Here is a 21,683-nt window from a genome sequence, read left to right as displayed (position 1 = left end):
AGAACTTTGCAACACACCAAAAACTTAAAATAATGGTATATGGTTTTTCAATGACCTCCTCATGTCAGGCACTGTTGGGTATGATAATATTAGCAGTTTTTCCCATCTGAACAGTCAAAATCAAGTCCATGTTTTGGTCAATCAGAACATTTGCATAACTGGACACAGCTATGCTGCAATGCTTAAAATAAATGGGTTGCAAATAAAACAAACATTCTCACTGACATTCACTGTTTCACAAGCATTGATACATTTAAGTGGCCAACTTGTACATGGCAGGCATTCTTAAAATTATGGATGTCAAACATTTGTTTACTACTTTTTTTCTTTGTTTGTACTTGGACTAGGTTTACACTAGTGCAGCTGCGATTTGATCCAATTTTCATCACAATTATGTTTTTGACATTGTTTTGATACTACGGTATTTTTGGCAGAGGAAAGACTATGCTGGTTGTTAAGGTGCCTTAACCTGCATAAATGCAGCAAAATTGCATAAAACCGCATGTGCAGGGTTTCTGGTGCTTTTTAACTGCAGTTTATAGGGCCAAAATCGCACTGCAATCATACCAAAGTAGCCCTTTTCCAGAAAACGTGCCATGCTGTGCTGCAGTAATCTGAACAGAGCACCATGGAAAATAATGGGACTTCCATTGTCACGCGATTCTGTGCGACTCAAGTCGCATCTAAAATTGCACTAGTGTTAACCAAGCCGTATTCCTATTAGGGGTGTTGAATATAAATTGCAGCATCGCAATTCGGACGTTCGCAATGCTGCACCGATGTTGCGATTCGGCTGAATCGATTGTTGATGACGTAATTCGTCGCTCCGCACCGTGCAGTTCTCTGCTTCTCAGAGAGAAATACAGAGGTAGAGCCTGCATGTTGGCTAAAGCCCCCTCCGCTTCACTGAACTCAGCTGATGAGCGGACAGCCAGTACAGTGCAGGGAGAGGGTTTCAAGGAGACCCGACATGAGCAGAGGCTTGAATGGAGGCACCGGGAAAACACACTGAGCAACATGCAGGATGGGGAATCGACTGACACGCAGAGCAGGTAAGTAAGTGCCAGTGTCACTGATCCCATCCCTCCACTACCATCACCCCTTTGCTGATACCATCCATTCACCCAATCCCTTTGCCTCTAATCCCATCCATCCATCTGCCTGATCCCTCTGCCTTTGATCCTATCTATCCGTCTGCAAGATCCCTCTGCCTCTGATCCCATCCATCCCTCTGCCTCCGATCCCATCCATCCCTCTGCCTCCGATCCCCTCATCCCTCTGCCTCCGATCCCCTCATCCCTCTGCCTCCGATCCCCTCATCCCTCTGCCTCTGATCCCATCATCCCTCTGCCTCTGATCCCATCATCCCTCTGATACCAGCCTTCCATCTGCCTGATCCCTCTGCCTCTGATTCCATCCATCCCTCAGCCTCTGATCCCACCATCCCTCTGAGTGATCCCTCTGCCTCTGATCCCATCCATCCATCTGCCCAATCCCTCTGCCTCTGTTCCCATCCATCCCTCTGCCTCTGATCCCGTCCATCCGTCTGCCCGATCCCTCTGCCTCTGAAACCAGCCATCCCTCTGCCACTGGAGAAAAATCAAGTATTTTTGACTGCTTGAATTTTTGGATAAAAAGTTTTTACCCATGCGCACTTGCGCAGTAATTGTGATGCATCATCGAATCGAATTGTGGACAGGATAATTGTAATTGAATCGTGAGACCAGTGAAGATGCACACCCCTAATTCCTTCTAAAACATTCTATAGCACCTCACAGAAAACATTAAAGAGTGACTCCATTTTTGTTGAAAAAAAAAAAAGACAAAAAAAACAAACACATTATTCCTCTATGGGTGATCAAGGTACATTGCAAGGGTTTTATCAAACTTCATTGCAAGTTTCTGCTTGTTTTTGCTCTGTAGAAAAAGCTGATTGTTATGTGCAGGGTGAGAGAGGGAATTTCATTATTATTCAGCTGGTGAACTGGCAGTGTTCTAATGAGGAAAGTTGCAGAGTCTTTATCCCTTTAGGCTCTGTTTCCACTAGTGCGACTTTTCATGCGACTTGGGACTGAAAAGTCGCATGACAAATTGTTTCCCATGATTTCCAATGAGTACCGTTCATATCTGTGCGACTTCAAGTCGCAGCGACTTCAAAGTAGTCCCTGCACTACTTTGGTCCCACTTTGATGCAACTTGAGGTCCATAGATACAGGCATTGCTTCAAATCGCGGTAAAAAGTCGCGGTAAAATCGCGGTAAAAAATCGCGGCAAAATCGCGCGACTTTGGGGACGCACTAGTGGAAACATAGCCTTAAAGTTAAGCTGTGGGGAACATCTCACCAAAACTAACATTTTTGTTGCGGAGGATGCATAAAATCTAATGTCTGTATTAGTGGAGACTAACGGGAAAATATCTGGGCAAATGACACAAGCAGGAAATTACATTTCTGGGCAAGTTCTGTACACCAAGAAAAGGTCATTTTTAATAACATTCAAATACTATAAGGTTTGTGTAGCAATTACATATGCTATACATTTTTTCCCCCATGAAAGTGAAGTTACCCTTTAAGTTGGAATCAAATATATTTAAATTTTGTAACACTTGCTGTACAAGCTTGCTTCCATTCTGCAATTGTAGATCTCTAGTTCAATAATGTAATTAACAACTTGCCGCCCACCCACCGTCAAATGACGGTGGAGCTGTGCGGCTCTCGTTCTAGGACAACGTCATATGACAGTGTCCAGTTTACCAGAGATCGGGATCGCGCCGTGTCCCAGGAACATGGTGCGGACCTTGATCTCGGCAAAGAGCGCAGCTCTTTGCCCATGTGAACGGCTGTGTCCAATTACAGCCGATCACATGTAAAAAAGGAAGTGCAGTTTACTGGCTCTCCTTGCCTCACACTGACAGAGTGTGAGGTGAGGAGAGCCACTCCTCATCACCAGTGCCCTGATTACAATGCAGCCCCAGCAGTGCCCATTAGTGATGCCATTCTGTGCCCATCAGTTATGCCACTCCATGCAGTTTTTCAGTGCCTACCCATAAGTGCCACATATCAGTATCCATCAGTGCAGCCTATCAGTGCCCATCAATGCAGCCTCATCAGTGAAGGAGAAAAAGTAACTTATTTACAACATTTTCTGACAAACTTTTTTTTATTTTCATAATTTTGGTATATTTTCAGTTTTTCAGCAAAAAATAAACAACCCAGCTGTGATCAAGTACCACCCAAAGAAAGCTCTATTTGTGTAAAGAAAATTACAAAAAAGTAATTTGGGTACAGCGTAGCAAGACCGCCCAAGTGTGACATCACTAAAAGCTGAAAAATGGCCTGGGCAGGAAGGGGGTGAAAGTGCCCTGTATTGAGGTAGTTAAACATCATTTTTAATTCTAAAAAAATATTACACCAGGAATACTAAATTCCATCATGCTATATACAAAAAAAGGAGACTGAAAGGCCCTATGTGTTTCTTACATGTATCACTAACTTTGACAGGAAGATATTGACACCTGTTTTTCCAGGTTCGCCTGCCTTATGTAGCCGTATAGAGAAAAATCTTTCACTAGAGACTGCACTCAAATAATATAGCTCATCTCCAGGCAAATCTTTTTTTCTAGACCAAACAGACCCAAATTTTTCTTTTACATAAACTGCTCCAGACTGGAAAAATTAGAGCTGCACGGTTCTCACCAAACTGAGAATCACAATTTTTTTGCTTAGAATAAAAAGATCACGATTCTCGCGGCGTAAAATCTTTCACATAATACAAAAAAAATTGGGCTAACTTTTTGTAAATATTTTATTGTATCTTTTCATGTGACAACACTAAAGAAATGACACTTTGCTACAATGTAAAGTAGTGAGTGTACAGCTTGTATAACAGTGTAAATTTGCTGTCCCCTCAAAATAACTCAACACACAGCCATTAATGTCTAAACCACTGACAACAAAAGTGAGCACACCCCTAAGTGAAAATGTCCAATATGGATCCAAAGTGTCAATATTTTGTGTGGCCACCATTATTTTCCAGCACTGCCTTAACCCTCTTGGGCATGGAGGTCACCAGAGCTTCACAGGTTGCCACTGGAGTCCTCTACCACTCCTCCAAGATGACAACACGGAGCTGGTGGATGTTAGAGACCTTGCGCTCCTCTACCTTCCGTTTGAGGATGCCCCACATCCTTTTCAATGGGGTTTAGGTCTGCAGACATGTTTGGCCAGTCCATCACCTTTACCATCAGCTTCTTTAGCATGGCAGTGGTCATCTTCAACCTCTGCAGCAATGCTGACAGCACTCATACGTCTATTTCCCAAAGACAACCTCTGGATGTGATGCTGAACACGTGCACTCAACTACTTTGGTCGACCATGAGCAGGTCTGTTCTGAGTGGTACCTGTCTTGTTAAATCACTGCATGGTCTTGGCCACCGTGCTGCAGCTCAGTTTCAGGGTCTTGGCAATCTTCTTATAGCCTAGGCTATCTTTATGTAGAGCAACAATTCTTTTTTTCAGATCATCAGAGAGTTCTTTGCCATGAGGTGCCATGTTGAACGTCCAGTGACCAGTATGAGAGAGTGAGAGTGATAACACCAAATTTAACACACCTGCTCCTCATTCATACCTAAGACCTTGTAACAGTAACGAGTCACATGACACCGGGGAGGGAAAAAGGCTAATTGGGCCCAATTTGGACATTTTCACTTAGGGGTGTACTCACTTGTGTTGCCAGAGGTTTAGACATAAATGGCTGTGTGTTGAGTTATTTTGAGGGGGCAGCAAGTTTACACTGTTATACAAGCTGTACACTCACTAAGTTACATTGTAGCAAAGTGTCATTTCTTCAGTGTTGTCACATGAAAAGGTATAATAAAATATTTACAAAAATGTGAGGGGTGTACTCACGTGTGTGTGTGTGTGTGTGTGAGTGTGTGTATGTATATATATATATATATATATATATGTTTGGGGGATTTTAAACTTGAAACCAACAAATGTCAGAAAAAGGTTTAGTGTTTAAGTGGTTAAACTTCCCTCATTTACACACCAAAGTGTATTCCTTTGATCTAAAGGACAAATTGTTACAATGTTTATACTTAAGTTCCACTGCTAAAGAATGTTGTGATTATTGGCAGACTGCCTATTTTATTTTTGGCTGTGGGCATCAGCAGAGCAGAGAGAATTCTCTGCATAGCAAGAATTGGGAAATACTTTGTTAAGATCGCAAGGGGGAAAAAAATTGCGATAACGATTCTTCGTGAAGCTTTAGGAAAATAGTTTTTTTAGTCAAGGGGAAACACTCACCCAGCTTCAGGATCTTTTGTTTCAGTGTTCTGACAAAATGAGCAACCTGCATCTCCAAACCGAGCACACTGCGCAGGTGCAACACGTCATGCATCCCTTGGCTGGTGTTGTGACAAAATTACCAACCTAGCAGAATGTGCAACCCGCGTCACTTCCTGTGACATGGAATCAGTTGCATCTCCAAACCAAGCGCACTGTGCAGGCGCAAGTGTCATATATCCCTTCAGTGGCTGATGTCGGTGCACAGAGGAATTTGCCTGACAAAAGTTCGACGACCGACTCCTGCACATGCGCACGGCAGAAATCAACTAACATCTACGACATTTACGTTGCTAATCATCTAGTCAGCCAAGCAAAGTAACTGCATGCGTGCACTGTACGGAATGATTGTCTGCATATCACATTCACAAACAACAATGATTTTATATATATTTGACAAAATCAAAATTTGTGAAATATATATAAAATCATTGTTGTTTGTGAATGTGATATGCAGACAATCATTCCGTAGAATACACGCATGCGCAGTTAGTTTCTTTGCTTGGCAGCGTAGATGACCAGGATCAAGCATTTTGTCAGGCAAATTCCTCTGTGCACCGACGTCAACCACTGAAGAGATGTATGACTTGTTGTGCCTGCGCAGCGCACACGGTGTGGAGATACAGTTGATTCCACGTCACAGGAAGTGACGCGGGTTGCACATTCTGCCAGGTTGGTCATTTTGTCTCAACACCAGCAGCACAGGGAGGTGGAGCCTGCGAAGCAACCTATAAGATGAAGACATGCCCTGTGGGGGGGGGGGGGGGGGGGGTGAGGAGATTAATCACTCAGCATACAGATTAGGTGGCTGGGATAAGCAATCTCAACAGGCAATGCTGCCTTGAGCACAGTTATAGGACAGCATTGCTTGATGAATTGTAAACTACAGACTCGGGAATCCCAAAGAGGACGTTTGGGGCACTTTTCTCCTTAAAACTGCCCAGAGAACAGCTTTAAAAAAAGATCCTACAGTTTGAAGACTTCTATATTCTGAATATAAAAAGACTCCCAATTACCGAAGCATCACTTTTAGTTAGATTGCTTACTGCCTGTAAAAGAAGGCAAATTTGTAGACAGTATTTTCTTTCTGTAAAAGAAAATACTAACATTTTCTGGAGAATAAAGGTGCATTCATGCCTGCTAATGCACCCAACATCAATAGGCTGCAGGAGGCAACCCCATTGAAAGCAACAGGAGGCTGCCAACTCCCGCAGCTAATCGCAGCCTTTTGCGTGTAATTGCTCATGCAGCAAACACACGCGAGTGATCGCTGCATGTACGTGCGAGTGGCCGAAATTAGCTCCCTCTTGCAGCAAACTGCTGGGAACCCCTACTAGGGTTCTCACGTCATTGTCCCGTACATTCACAAGGTGTGAATATACCTTAATGGGTACAAGGTATGTGCATACCAGGGGTACATCTAATGGATAAAGTGTTAGTTATGCTTCTCATACTATAAAAAGTTTAGCATTTTAGCAAACAGATTAAAAGATAGTTTGGTAAACATTCACACACACATAAGGGATACTGATAATACAGGTACACATACCAAGGGATACTTAACATTAGAGATATTCTAAAATTAAAACATTACATAAATGTGCAAAGAAGAAATGTAATACCCCACCTCCGCCTTACATACTGTCCACCCAAATGCCGCGTACACACGGTCGGACTTTTCGTCTACAAAAGTCCAACGGACGCGGACGGACTAAAGCTGGCTGGTAATCCGATCGTGTGTGGGCTTCTCCGGACTTTCAGCAGACTTTTTCAGCCTCAAATCCGACGGACTTTAGATTTGAAACATGCTTCGGACCCCGTAACTACGACGGACCCCGAAATCCGCTCGTCTGTGTGCTAGTCCGACGGACAAAAACCCATGCTAGGGCAGCTATTGGCTACTGGCTATGAACTTCCTTATTTTAGTCCGGTGTACGTCATCACGTACGAATCCGTCGGACTTTTGTGTGGTCGTGTGTAGGCAAGTCCGTTCGTTAGAAAGTCTGCTGCAAGTCCGCCGAAAGTCCGCCGGAAGTCTGTCGGACAGGCTGTCGGACTTTTGTAGACGAAAAGTCCGACCGTGTGTACGCGGCATAAGAGAATCATCTTAGACACTTCCAATGGCGTGTGGTTTCCTGGTCTTCAGCTACATGCTGTGGTTACTCCCAATTTCTGTTCTGAGACGTATTGTGTCATGTATTGTCACAGAGAAAGAATGTGATGGGAATTTTACAACTGTCACCTGAACAGGAAGGGAGAATGAATCTTCCAATGTTGACACCTGTTCCAGTGACAACTGACTGAGGGGAATTCTACTTAACTTATAAAGGTGCCCTGAAACTTCCTGTTGTCCTTTGGGACAGCAAGTGAAAAGAAATCTTTTCAGCTGAATGCAGAAAGCAAATAATAAGTAAACTGATGGGTTTTGACCTTTCACTTTACAACCCCCCCCCAAAAAAAAAAAAAATCACACAAGCTGGTTTCGATAATAAAGCAACCTGGTTTTCCAAGCTTTGGGGTACACTGTCAACAAAATCAGAACATTTAGGCATTTTCCTTCTACACTACGATACATGCTACATTTGTACTAATGTAGTTAGACTGCTACCTGTTGATTTCTAATTGGTTTCTATGGTTACTGCTCTACCATATTTTTTTTAAACAAAATGAAATACAGAAAGACCTTGCGAATGGCCATTTTGCAAAGTTAATAAGTGGAAAAATATTTGTTATATTTTTGGAAAGATTTTTGCAAAGCATCAAACAAACAAGTTTTCTTAAGACAGCAATAACTGAAACCTTCCCATATATTAAGGAGTTGTTCTGAAAAAAACAGGCAGTCTTACAGAAGATTTTCATGTACTAGACTTCCTCTATTAACCCTTTCATGCCTAAGCCTTTCTATGTTGCCAAGTTAAAATCCATATTTGTTAGAAGATTACTTAGATAAAATAAAATATTTTGGGATTCTATCTATCTATCTATCTATCTATCTATCTATCTATCTATCTATCTATCTATTATAATAAATAAAAAACTTCACAGGTGTAGTAGACAGCACATGATATACGTCCTAGTGCCAGCAATCAAGCCTTCCCAAAGACCATATATAAAGAAAACGTCCAGGGATTGCTGCACTTCAAAATGTATTAATTCCACATGTAATAGATTACATACTTTTCATATCGTTCCAAATAACAGTTTAGGGATACAAAGCTTACGCCCTTCTTTAGATTGGAAACAAGATGTATACTGACATTATTCTCACTTCATTTTATATTGTTACATTTCACACCGGAAATCTATTAGGCCCCTTTCACACTGGGGCGGTGGGGGCGTCGGCGGTAAAACAGCGCTATTTTTTGTTTTTGCGGCTGTATTCGGCCGCTAGCGTTGCGGTTTTAACCCCCGCTGGCGGACGAAAAAGGGTTAAAACCGCTCGTGCAGCGCGGCTATAGCCGCGGTATTGCTGCGGTATAGCTGCGCTGTCCCATTGATTTCAATGGGCAGGAGCGGTTTAGGAGCGGTGAACACACCGCTCCTTCACTGCTCCAAAGATGCGGCTCGCAGGACTTTTTTTACCGTCCTGCCAGCGCACCGCTTCAGTGCGAAAGCCCTCGGGCTGTTTAGGGGCGGTTTGCAGGCGGTATTTTTAGCGCAATAACACTTGCAAACCGCCCCAGTGTGAAAGGGGCCTTAGGCACCAATTAATACAAATAATCGTAATTATTTTCATCCTAAATTCCAGAGGGATGGCTCAATGAAATGTAATCACGCTCCAATCACATAGAAAAAGTTCTATTTATCCTAGTATTAAAACATACGAATCCAAAAAAAATGATAAAAAAAAAAAAAATTTTTATATATATATATATTTTTTTTTTTTTAATAAAATGATTGATATAAGTTATATATTTTTTTATTTATATATATATTAATCAATAATAATGCATTCAAATCATAATCTATATACAATAAACCTCATTTTAGTGATCTATAGAAATACATGCAAGTCAAAATCCGAGTGTAAACCTCCAGGTTGTAAAGTATCCAATCTATTTATCCATTTTACTTCCAATTTTTTAAAATTTAATTCACGATTACCTACACACACACCCCCCCCCCCCCCCCCGTTTGTTTGGGGGAACTGCATCATTTGATACTCTACAACCTAGAGGTTTAACCACTTCAGCCCCGTTACAATTTATCCCCTTCCTGACCAGAGCACTTTTTGCGACACGGCACTGCGTCACTTTAACTGAAAAATGCACGGCCATGCGACGTTGCATACTTTTTTCCCCACAAATAGAGCTTTCTTTTGGTGGTATTTGATCACCTCTGCATTTTTTATTTTTTGCGCTATAAAAAAAAAAAAGCGACAATTTTGAAAAAAAAAAAAAAAAAGCAATTTTTTTTTACTTTTTGCTATAATAAATAATCCGAAAAAATATATATAAAAAATTTCTATATATAAAATAATTTCTCTATATAACTAATTTCTTTCTCAGTGTAGGCCGATATGTATTCTTCTACATATTTTTGGTAAAAAAAAACCCCCAAAAAACGCAATAAGCGCATACTGATTGGTTTGCGCAAATGTTATAGCATCTACAAAATAGGGGATAGCTTTATGGCATTTTTATTACTATTTTTTTTTTTTTTTTTTTATTAGTAATGGTGGCGATCTGCAATTTTTATTGTGACTGACATTATGGCGGACACATCGGACACTTCTGACACTATTTTGGGACCATTGTCATTTATAGAGCGATCAGTGCTATAAAAATGCACGGATTAATGTATAAATGACACTGGCAGGGAAGGGGTTAAACACTAGGGGGCAATCAAGGGGTTAAGTGTGTCCTAGGGAGTGATTCTAACTTTGGGGGGGGTGGGCTACCACTGACATGACAGCGATCACTGCTCCCGATGACAGGGAGTAGTAGATCTGTCATGTCACTAGGCAGAATGGGGAAATGCCTTGTTTCTCCCTGTTCTGCCACTCCGTGACACGATCGCGGGACACTGGCGGACATAGAGTCCATGGGACCCGTGGGCATGGCCACAGAGTACACAACAGGCATGTGCGCGCCCACAATGCTGTGTCCTAAAGGGGATGTACCTGTACACCCATTTGCACAGCCGTGCCATTATGTCGACGTATATCGTCGTGCACTGGTCAGCAAGCGGTCAAACCCTGATTTTGACTTGCATTTATTTCTATAGATCACTATATATACAAATGAGGTTTATTGTATATAGAATATGATTCTGAATGCATTATTTTTGACTAATAATATATATATATATATATATATATATATATATATATATATATAAAAATAAAAAAGCGCTCTGGAGTGGACCTCAGACTGGGGGGAAGGTTCATCTTCCGAACAGGACAACGACCCTAAGCACAAGACAACAAAGGAGTGGCTTTGGGACAGCTCTGTGAATGTCCTTGAGTGGCCCAGACTTGAAACAAACTTATTTCATGTTGTCATTATGGGGTATATTATTTGTAGAATTTTGGAGGAAAATAGTGAATTTAATGAATTTAATCCATTTTGGAATAAGGCTGCAACATAACAAAATGTGGAAATAGTGAAGCGCTGTGAATACAACGAGGCCTTGCACTACCACAGTTGTTGGTAGATCCAAAAGAGAGTGTACAACCAGATTGTGACATGTGTGGTGAGCTTTACTGTTATCTTGCGCCTTTTTAGAAACGTTCTAATTTTTAATACATAATTAAAAAATGCAATATCAGTGATATCTCTTGGAATTGTAAATGCTGGAAGGGCATGTGAAGTACTAATTTAGCTGACGAAGGAGGCATGGCTTAGCTTCCAAAACTCATTCTGATTGGCCAAACACAGCGGTAGGCGGCTCCCCAGTGTGACAGCTCTGGATTACTTCCACACCAAGTTACCCAATCAGCGTCCTCCCGAGGCTTCAGCTCCCTGCTGACACAAGGCGCTAGTGGCTTCAACATCCCAGGAACTTGGCGGCGATTCTGTTCCCAGGCTGGACAGGTTTAGCCCTCTACCCACCAAGCACTATGTGAGTGCATATTACATTGTAACTGTTTTAACTTTTTAATAAAACCTTATAATGCAGCACTAGGATTGCCCTGGCACTTCTTTCTCTTTCTCCTGCTTCCTATCTCTCTAAGTACAATTATATGGATATGTCACTTCCCTTTTGATTTTGACCAACCTAGACTTCCAAAACTGTCAATTGAACTGGCCCTGAAAAAAATACACATAAAAATGACCCTGTCCCCTTGCAAGGATACAAAAAGAAACATTTACAAACTTTAAAATACCCAATTCTGGCCACATTTAATTAGGATGGACTTTGCACTTCAATAACTGACTGTACAGCACACGAATGTCTGAATCCTATATCTATGAATTTTCTCCCATTAATACACTGTAAACAGGCTCCCGGTTTAGAATGAATAAAGCACTTCATGCCATTTACTGAATGTAATGGATGGCCTACACTGGAATCATTTTATGACATTGCATACTTTTTTTCTAAAATGTTGGCACAGCAATTAAGACAAACATACTGCAGTCATTCTGCAGTTACACTTGAACAGAATTTTTCAAGACTGCAGAAAATCTTATTTAATTGGCACTGCTGCCCATATATACAAGGTTCTGAAATAGATATGAGCAATAGCCAGAGCTCACTATAGGGATGCTACACAACATACCATCCTGGTAAGCACAGAGGTTTGGACATTATCAATTGTCCATGTAAAAACACACACACATTACTATAAACTATTCTACTAAGCCCTATATTGCTAATATCTCATCTTGTCAGGCAATGGCTACTCTTTGACCTTCCCTCTGTCTAAATATAAGATTTCTACCCTGCACAGCACATACTGTATCATGGCTTTACAAGTAAACCATCAGAAGCAGGCTGTGTACTTGTGTAGATGGAGGCCTAAAGTGTATCGCAAGTCTATAGGAAGGGCAGTTCTTGCCTTCTACTGTAAATACGCCCTTAGCTACGCCAAAATCAAACAGACCTTTCTTATCTTAGTGTGAGTAAAGTAAGAAAGTTGATAAAACCCCCGAAAGCACAAGCAGGGATATCATGGAAAATCTGGTCTCCCAATTTATTCTTCTGGCTGTGTGTTCTCATTAATATTGCATGAATATGGAATAATTGCAGTAGGCGTTATTACCACAGCTAATCCAATATACTCCTAAAAACACAAGCTGAAAATGTGTATATGCGTCTGTATGCTCAACCTGTAGTCCATTAGACTTCACATTATAGAAAGATGTCAGTGGATGCACCGCATATGGAGGGACTTCTAACACGTAACATAATTCTAACAATTTTTTTAAGTGCCTAAAGAGGATAATTAAATCGTCCTCTATGATTATACAAATAAAATGATTTCAGTATGATCGGATCTCCGCATGTCAGCTCAGAAATGTAAACACTTGGCACAAGGTGTTTTTTTTTTGTGTGTTACTAAAGCACACAGAACAGCTTAAATTAAAGGCAGAATAAGCAGAAGAGAAGCCATCTGTTATTCATAGTTCATGTTATGCTCTGGCCGTTTGCCCTCCTCTCTGTACTCCGACTGATTCTGACTTGTGCAAGCAACACACTGTATGCAGCAGACTGCAGCAAACTCTTCTTACATTCAGGGACACTAAAAAATCCTCTTACCTGCTACAGCACTGGTTATTTCTCTGCACTGTCTATCCACACCTCCTTCACACGAAGCAGAATCTTTATGGCTACACTACGAAATTATCTGCAGCATATACTGTCCTGTCCCCTTCTCTTCTTTTGGCACACACAGATGCTTTGCCCTTCCAGGGGATTTTCCCATCAGATGATGAAGCAGAGAGCGAGAGAGAGATGGCTTGCACAGTGTCGCTGAAAGACTGCAGCCCTTCCTTCCTATCCCTCCCAGTCTACAGCATCCAATCACATTCAAGTTCCTTATTCTTGGCTGCACTGCACTGGCTGGCAGGCTGTGACTGACACTGCAATACAGCAGAAATAGTGTGCAAAAACAACAGTGCATCCATACTGATGAAAATGGAATTTCCGTTACTGACTCTCAGCGTCATCTACATCAGAATCAGATGATAGCATCTGCATCACTACTGCAGGGGTAGTCAACCTTCAGCATTCCAGCTGCTGCTGAAATACAACTTGCAGAATCCTCAGCGATTGCTTGAAGGTGATGGGGACTGTAACTCAGCAACAGCTGCAGTAAAACGGTTGCTTGTCTCTGTCCTGCTGAGTAAACACACAGGGCTTTCTGCACCATATCTGAAAATGCCGATTACCATTAACAGCAATTTTACCAGCGATGCTGTAGAGACTGCCTGTATGCTTCATTTACGTTTTCTTTAATCTCTCCCATTAACCTGCATATATCCTAGAGACAGCTCTGTCTAATGCTGAAGTTATATGTTGTCCTCCCAATTTTTTCTGGATAATCATTCACATGATTTTTATTTTATTGTTAAAGATTGCCTAATGCACATGTGGGCAAATCATCTTAGTTAAGATTGCTACAAAAGCGGACGAAAAGGTAAGGGGAACTGTTGCCCAGAGCAATCAGACTCCAGTTGATTTGCTACATGCAAATCTAAAACCTTAAGTACTGCTTTTATGTATGTATAGAAAATTCTTTTTAAAGTGGTTGTAAAGGCTGAAGGTTTTTTACCTTCATGCATTCTTTGCCTGAAGTTAACTAACCTTCTGTGTGCTTCTCCCCCACAGCCTCCCCTAATACTCACCTGAGCCCCTCTCGATCCAGCGATGTCCATGGGAGCCACGGCGGTCCCGGGTCTCTTTCCTCATTGGCTGATATAGCACCAGGAGTCATTTGCTCCCAATTACAGCAAGTGAGCCAATGAGGAGAGAGCAGGGGGTGGGGCCGAGCCACAGCTGTGTGTCTTATGGACGCATACAGTAGGGGTTCGAGAGCAAGCATGCACCAGTGCCCTCATAGCAAGCGGCTTGCTATTTGGGGGCATTGGTCAAGGAGGGGGAACCAGGAGGGCCGGCAGGGGACCCGAGAAGATGAGGATCAAGGATGCTCTGTACAAAACCATTGAACAGAGCGAGTAGATATGACATTTATTTTTTAAACTCGAACCTTAAATATCACTTTAATATCATGTTCTCTAAAGCTGGCCATACAAGATCTTTACATACGTAAAGATCTCTCTCTATAGATTCCCCATTCGCACTAAACAGCATGGATGGATGAATCTTCTGCTGCTGTGTTCTGACAGCTGGGACCCTCAGCTACTGAAATACCTTAACAGTAACTCCAGTTAATTGGAAGCAGCCACTGTTTCGGCAACTTTTATTTGCCCAGCTACTTTAATTTCTAATTCGAAGTTTGGCAAGCCAGCTTTAGGTACATCACCTACATTAACCGACCTCCACTTTACTTATCAATTTATTCACACAAAATCTAGCATGTGATACATGGCACCTATAGATATAAAACGAGACAATGCAAATCTTTTTTCTCTATCCTAATTTTAATGCAGATCCATATTCAAATAGTAACCCTTGTGGTGACTGATAAGTAGTAATGCAAGGTATGAGATAATTACCTTTCATAAAGAACGTTTGCCACCAGGCTCCCTACTACACAGCTCTTGTGAGCAAAAATCTAGGCATTTGGTTACAACATAGTTTCTGTTTAAAGTGAGGGTCTGAATTCAGATTGGCTGATCTTTTCCTTCAGCAGAGATCAGATTGCTTTTGGTCACATGACTGTCACTCACACCAGGGCAGCATTTTTTCTCCCCAATATAGATTAGTATTTTAACCCTTCTGTTGCTCTGCATCTATCCACCCATCTCGGCAAGAGTGTAATTTCCCTTTAAGATGTAAGCCTTCCTGCCTGGGTTTAAGATACAAAAATTACTAGTGTCAAATATTCGCACTGGCATGAAAAATATATTGCACATACTTACATTGGAAAAAAAATCTAGGTTTCTACACAGCCCCTTTTTATATAATTACCCAAAAACCCATACAAAAAACAAACTACATAAGCGCTGAGCATTTCTACTAGACTAGCTATATTTTAAAATATTTATAGGTAACTACAACCATCAACCAACAATTAACTGACAAGTCATTGTGATACTTGTACTTCAACAGCTGGAAAAGCAATAGTTGCCCCTACACACATAAAAGGCAGTCCTATCAGTAGATGGAGGTTGTTCGAGTATGATATAGGGTGGCTACTAGTGTTGCACAGATACCGATATTGGTATCGGTGCCGATACTAAACATTTGTACTTGTGCAAATGCTCAGATACTAAAACCGATACCTTCAAGTCTGCAGACCAGTGCAATTTGACAGTTCAAAATCACATAACAACTCAAAGCCCATTACCGACACTGGAACTGTTCAAATGGTTGCGACTCAAGTCGCAGCGACTTTAAAAATGTTTCGGGACTACTTTTTGCAAATTCATTGCGACTTGCATTGACTGTTAAGTGAAGTCGCAAGCTGCAATGAAATTGGAGGTCCAAATTGAACTGATCTGCGGCTTTGAAATCGCACTAAAGTGAAACAGGGCTTACAATTCTTCATAATAATTATAAAGAAATCGTAATAGTTTTTCATTAGTCTAAAAAACAAAAACAAAAAAAAAACAGTCACATGACACCAAAAATGGGTATCGGTGAGTACTTGAGAAAAAGCATCAGTATCAGTAAAGCATCTTTAAAAAACTGGTATTGATGCATCCATAGCTACAAATGAATAACCAGTATTCATTACTATGGTTTATTCAGCCCCAAAACACTGGACATACAGGTTGCATGTACTGTATGTGGCTAAGATACTGCATGTTGCAGCCTCAGGAAATGTGGCTGTTTTATTTGTATTCCTTCCTAGGACAGTGTTCATATAAATGACTAGTTTGTTTTCTTGGTACATTCACAACATGCACATTTCAAAACAAACCCAGAAGCAATACTTGCCACTTCTTCAACTGTTTTTTGTTTTATTTTTAGAGCTGTGTGTACAGTACACACAAATAAAAAGCTGCTGAAGTATCAGCACTTCTGAACAGTTTTCTTTGTTGATTTTGCCAGACCAGCGAATGCAGCATCCTGTGATGGCTGTAGCAATAAATGCTACTGGTTGTCAATCTCTTGTGGGCTGTGCCCGCTTGCACTACAATCATGGCCGTCAGCCTTGTCATTGCCAATTCATAAGCCTGTAATTTCCAAACAGTACCTGGCCATACCCAGTCCTGCTCACTACGTTCAGGATTGATAGCGCTGCTTCTGTTGCTGAAAACCTCCCACTGTGAGCTGCAGTGTCTGGAAGGGGGAGCATGTGAGTAACTAATTGCAAATGAGTGCTAATTTTCACTAACATTCTATAGATTTGTTACATTTAATCTAGATTACAAAGATGTATGCATTTTCTATGCTCCCAAGCTCCATGTAGTGGCCATAATGTGGTATTTTACTACTGCCCAAAATAAAACAACATTTGTTCAAAAGTGAAAACGGCTTACAGAACTTTCATTTTTGCCCAATTCACACAGGACAAATGTGAATGCAGATTAGCTATGCAACTGTTTACCTTAAGTGCAGGAGTGAAAATGTTTTGAAGAATTGTCATGCGGCACTGATAGGAAGCTGCATTTTATAAAAAATGCTCCATTACACAAACATGAAAGAGGGCGTTAAAAAGGTACTAGCGAATTTTACCCCTAGTGGCTAGATGTATTGCATCTTCTTCCCCTAACTTTCTTCATTAAAAGGATAGTTCACCTTTAAGAAAAAAAAAAAAAAAAAAGGGTGACTCAAACGTCATCACGGCATCTTTCGAGTTAAATTGTGACACGCTGCGTTTTGTTGTTATTACGCTGCACACTTCTGCGCACTGTATTCCTTTGTGGCGCCACCCACTATGCTATCTTCGTTGCTATGACACCACAGGATGTCTTTGAACCTTGCGCACTGCCTCCCTTCAGAGGTACTTCCCACTACGTCGTGTATCCACACGTCACTTCCTCTCATTCGCGCACTTCACATCAATGGAACGCAAGCCTCACGCGCATGCGTCTGACGTCACAATCTCCGTCCTGTCTCTCTCCATAACACCCATTTTCTTTCCACACTTGACACTTTCTATGCCAACAACCCATTAATGATTCTACACATAATACTCAGTATCTCATAGGTCCGATGGGTGTACATATTGCTGTATCATCCCACACACTTCCGTTTTTAAGACGAGGCATGGAACGCACTTCCGGTTCCAAATGAGGCATGGAACGCACGCTAAGCGGCCATCTTTTGCCGATACCGGAAGTGCCATTGATTACAAGCCAAATGAAGCATGAATGGACTCTCATTAAGGACTCTTGTATTTCTTATATAAATCTTGCTGGCAGCAGTGGTGTGACCCCCCAGATGATGTCCAAGGAGACGAAACGCGTTGGGTAGGACACCATTGCCGCCATTTTATCCACACAGCACTGTTTTTTATCTTTTTACATGTGAGTGTATTTCCTTTTCAATAAAATAGTCAAGGATTTTTTCCATATGGGATTACACTATGTGGCCTTTCTTTGTTTTCCTTTGTCTATTTAACCACCCACATTGAGGACATCTACCTTGAGGTCTACGATTCCATATACCATTCTCGGATCTTCTTCTCTCCATCTACTGAAGCTCACCAGCCTGGTCGTTGATGACTAAAAGCCCGTTTGACCCGATTGAACGTAGGTTTATTGGGTCCAAAGGTTCTGGTAAGCCTTCTCATTGTTGGTGGGGATGCACTTTGAATTACCTTTGCCTTCACGTTTGGATAAGTGCAGTATGAAGTCATATGTGTATTGAGGATCATTATCACCTTGCAAGATTCACTTCTTGAGGACTTTTAGGACTTATCCAATTTTAATTTTATTTTTAAACAATTATTTTAGGTTTTTTTATTTTAGGTTTTTTATTTTATTTTAGGTTATTTTAGGTTTTTTCTACGATTGTCGTACTATGCTCTTTATTTATGATTGCCGTATTTGAAGAATTACCCTTCACAGCATATAATATATGGTCGTTTCACATTAGCGCTACACATTTGTTTGTTCCTCGATTTAAGAACCTGCCTATACAGATAAGGGGCGTCTGTAGATAAAAACAAACTGTACAGCTCTGACTAAAGATGAATAAAGCCCTTCTATAGATGTAGGCCATTGTGTGGAGGGGAGGAAAACCCAGGATTAGATTTGAAATATTACAACAGCCCATTGATAAAGGGGGAATTGTGATACCTAGTGTAAGATTATACTTTATTGCTTCACAATTACAACATTGGCATGGCTGGGAGACAGTGGACGTGAAGGACCCTACACAAAGGATAATAGCATCTTATAGCATCAATAGCAATTTAAAAATTACCCTTTAGTTCAATTATTAGTAGCACATCAATTCTACAATAAAAAAAGGTTCCCTACTTTTCATTTGACTCACAGAGTATGGGAAGCAGTACAAAATATTACTCAACATAAGGGATATACAGTGGGGACAGAAAGTATTCAGACCCCCTTAAATTTTTCACTCTTTGTTCTATTGCAGCCATTTGCTAAAATCATTTAAGTTCATTTTTTTCCTCATTAATGTACACACAGCACCCCATATTGACAGAAAAACACATAATTGTTGACATTTTTGCAGATTTATTAAAAAAGAAAAACTGAAATATCACATAGTCCTAAGTATTCAGACCCTTTGCTGTGACACTCATATATTTAACTGCTGTCCATTTCTTCTGATCATCCTTGAGATGGTTCTACACCTTCATTTGAGTCCAGCTGTGTTTGTTTATACTGATTGGACTTGATTAGGAAAGCCACACACCTGTCTATATAAGACCTCACAGCTCACAGTGCATGTCAGAGCAAATGAGAATCTGCCTGAAGAGCTCAGAGACAGAATTGTGGCAAGGCACAGATCTGGCCAAGGTTACAAAAAAATTGCTGCACTTAAGGTTCCTAAGAGCTCAGTGGCCTCCATAATCCTTAAATGGAAGACGTTTGGGATGACCAGAACCCTTCCTTTAGCTGGCCATCCGGACAAACTGAGCTATCGGAGGAGAAAAGCCTTGGTGAGAGAGGTAAAGAAGAACCCAAAGATCACTGTGTTTGAGCTCCAGAGATGCAGTCGGGAGATGGGAGAAAGTTGTAGAAAGTCAACCATCACTGCAGCCCTCCACCAGTCGGGGCTTTATGGCAGAGTAGCCCGATGGAAGCCTCTCCTCAGTGCAAGACACATGAAAGCCCGCATGGAGTTTGCTAAAAAACACCCGAAGGACTCCAAGATGGTGAGAAATAAGATTCTCTGGTCTGATGAGACCAAGATAGAACTTTTTGGCCTTAATTCTAAGCGGTATGTGTGGAGAAAACCAGGCACTGCTCATCACCTATCCAATACAGTCCCAACAGTGAAGCATGGTGGTGGCAGCATCATGCTGTGGGGGTGTTTTTCAGCTGCAGGGGCAGAACGACTGGTTGCAATCGAGGGAAAGATGAATGCGGCCAAGTACAGGGATATCCTGGACGAAAACCTTCTCCAGAGTGCTCAGGACCTCAGACGGGGCCGAAGGTTTACCTTCCAACAAGACAATGACCCTAAGCACACAGCTAAAATAACGAAGGAGTGGCTTCACAACAACTCCGTGACAGTTCTTGAATGGCCCAGCCAAACCAGATTGAGCATCTCTGAAAAGACCTAAAAATGGCTGTCCACCAACGTTTACCATCCAACCTGACAGAACTGAACTGGAGAGGATCTGCAAGGAGGAATGGCAGAGGATCCCCAAATCCAGGTGTGAAAAACTTGTTGCATCTTTCCCAAAAAGACTCATGGCTGTATTAGATCAAAAGGGTGCTTCTACTAAATACTGAGCAAAGGGTCTGAATACTTAGGACCATGTGATATTTCAGTTTTTCTTTTTTAATAAATCTGCAAAAATGTCAACAATTCTGTGTTTTTCTGTCAATATGGGGTGCTGTGTGTACATTAATGAGGAAAAAAATGAACTTAAATGATTTTAGCAAATGGCTGCAATATAACAAAGAGTGAAAAATTTAAGGGGGTCCGAATACTTTCCGTCCCCACTGTATGAAACAGATGCCCATATGGGATAATTACTGCCTCTATGAATTAAATAAACTATCGGAATATTTAGACTGGAAAAAGGCGGGCATACTATTTCTGTATCAGTTATATGAAGGGGACGTTTTACTTCCTTTTAAATATACTGAAAGACCTGTATCAGCTAACAAATAAAAACTTTTATCAACACCTCCAAATAAGTCACGCATTACAAATCCAAAGCTCAAAAAGTCAACTACAGTATGAACACTCTAAAATATTAACAAAAGGCAACCTTGGCTGCCTGTACGAAAAGAGGATTAATAGGAGATCTTTATGCTAATTTACAAATAATGGAGAATATTGAAAAACACAAAAATAGTTTTGTTTGGTGGCAAGGAGATATATGGGGTTTAGATGAGGAGGACTGAATATGTGCCCTTGAAACACTTCCTAGGACATCCCTCTTACCGTCTTCAAAGGCTATCTCAGCTTTTTATTATACATAGGGCTCATTATACTCCACAAAAACTTTATGCATGGGGAAAATATATAACACCATTATGCCCGCGATGCTCTCTGTTCAATGGCTTCCTTATCCATATGCTCTGGCGATGTCCAAAGCTCCATCGTTATTGGGAAAAAGTATTTATAACCTTAAACTTAGTATGCTCAACTGAGAAGGATGCTCAAACTGGCATTATGGGGTACAATGCCTGACGGAGCATTTCCAGAAGAGATGCATACTATGTGGATAAGATCCCTATACTTAGCATGTAAAGTTATTCTACAAAAATGGACATCCACTGATTCTCCAACCCATGAACAATGGGTTAAGAAACTCAATTATATACTTATAAGAGAAAAATTAAAATACAAACACAGAGGCACACCCCACAGATTTGATAAAATATGGTCACATTGGATAGAACCTAATTATATGATAGTTTGTCTAGTAGAGAGGAGTGAAGGTAGAGGAGATAGACAGGAGTAAGAGTAGTGGTAGAAGGGAGAGGAATAGAGGACGTAAAAGAAAGATAACTTGTTGCTGCTTGGAGGAAATGGCTATAATTTGATGATTGATACTGGGGGAATTCAAGTTGATGTGCAGAATGTATTCATAATCTTAGTATGCGCTATTCATTATATGTTAAGTCACTCCGAGAGGTACAAGGTTTGTTTGGTTTATGTCTTTGT

General features: G+C 41.0%; 1 protein-coding gene across 21 annotated transcripts in view; it reads right to left on the bottom strand.

The window, feature by feature from the left end:
- Positions 1 to 21,683, bottom strand: part of MBNL2 (muscleblind like splicing regulator 2) — a 249,671-nt gene that overhangs the window by 122,693 nt on the left and 105,295 nt on the right. The window contains exon 1 of one of the 21 annotated variants that reach the window (XM_073614388.1): positions 13,050 to 13,314. The exons of the other annotated variants lie outside the window; for them this stretch is intronic. The gene's annotated coding sequence lies outside the window, so the exon portion shown is untranslated. Of the gene's footprint in view, positions 1 to 13,049; positions 13,315 to 21,683 lie in introns of those variants that run through there. 21 annotated transcript variants of the gene reach the window in all.

This window comes from Aquarana catesbeiana, linkage group LG02 (assembly GCF_042186555.1).
Source record: "Aquarana catesbeiana isolate 2022-GZ linkage group LG02, ASM4218655v1, whole genome shotgun sequence".
In the NCBI taxonomy this organism is placed as follows: domain Eukaryota; kingdom Metazoa; phylum Chordata; class Amphibia; order Anura; family Ranidae; genus Aquarana; species Aquarana catesbeiana.
The sequence above is the reverse complement of the archived record's forward strand: the minus strand, read 5'-3'. Positions and strand labels throughout refer to the sequence as shown.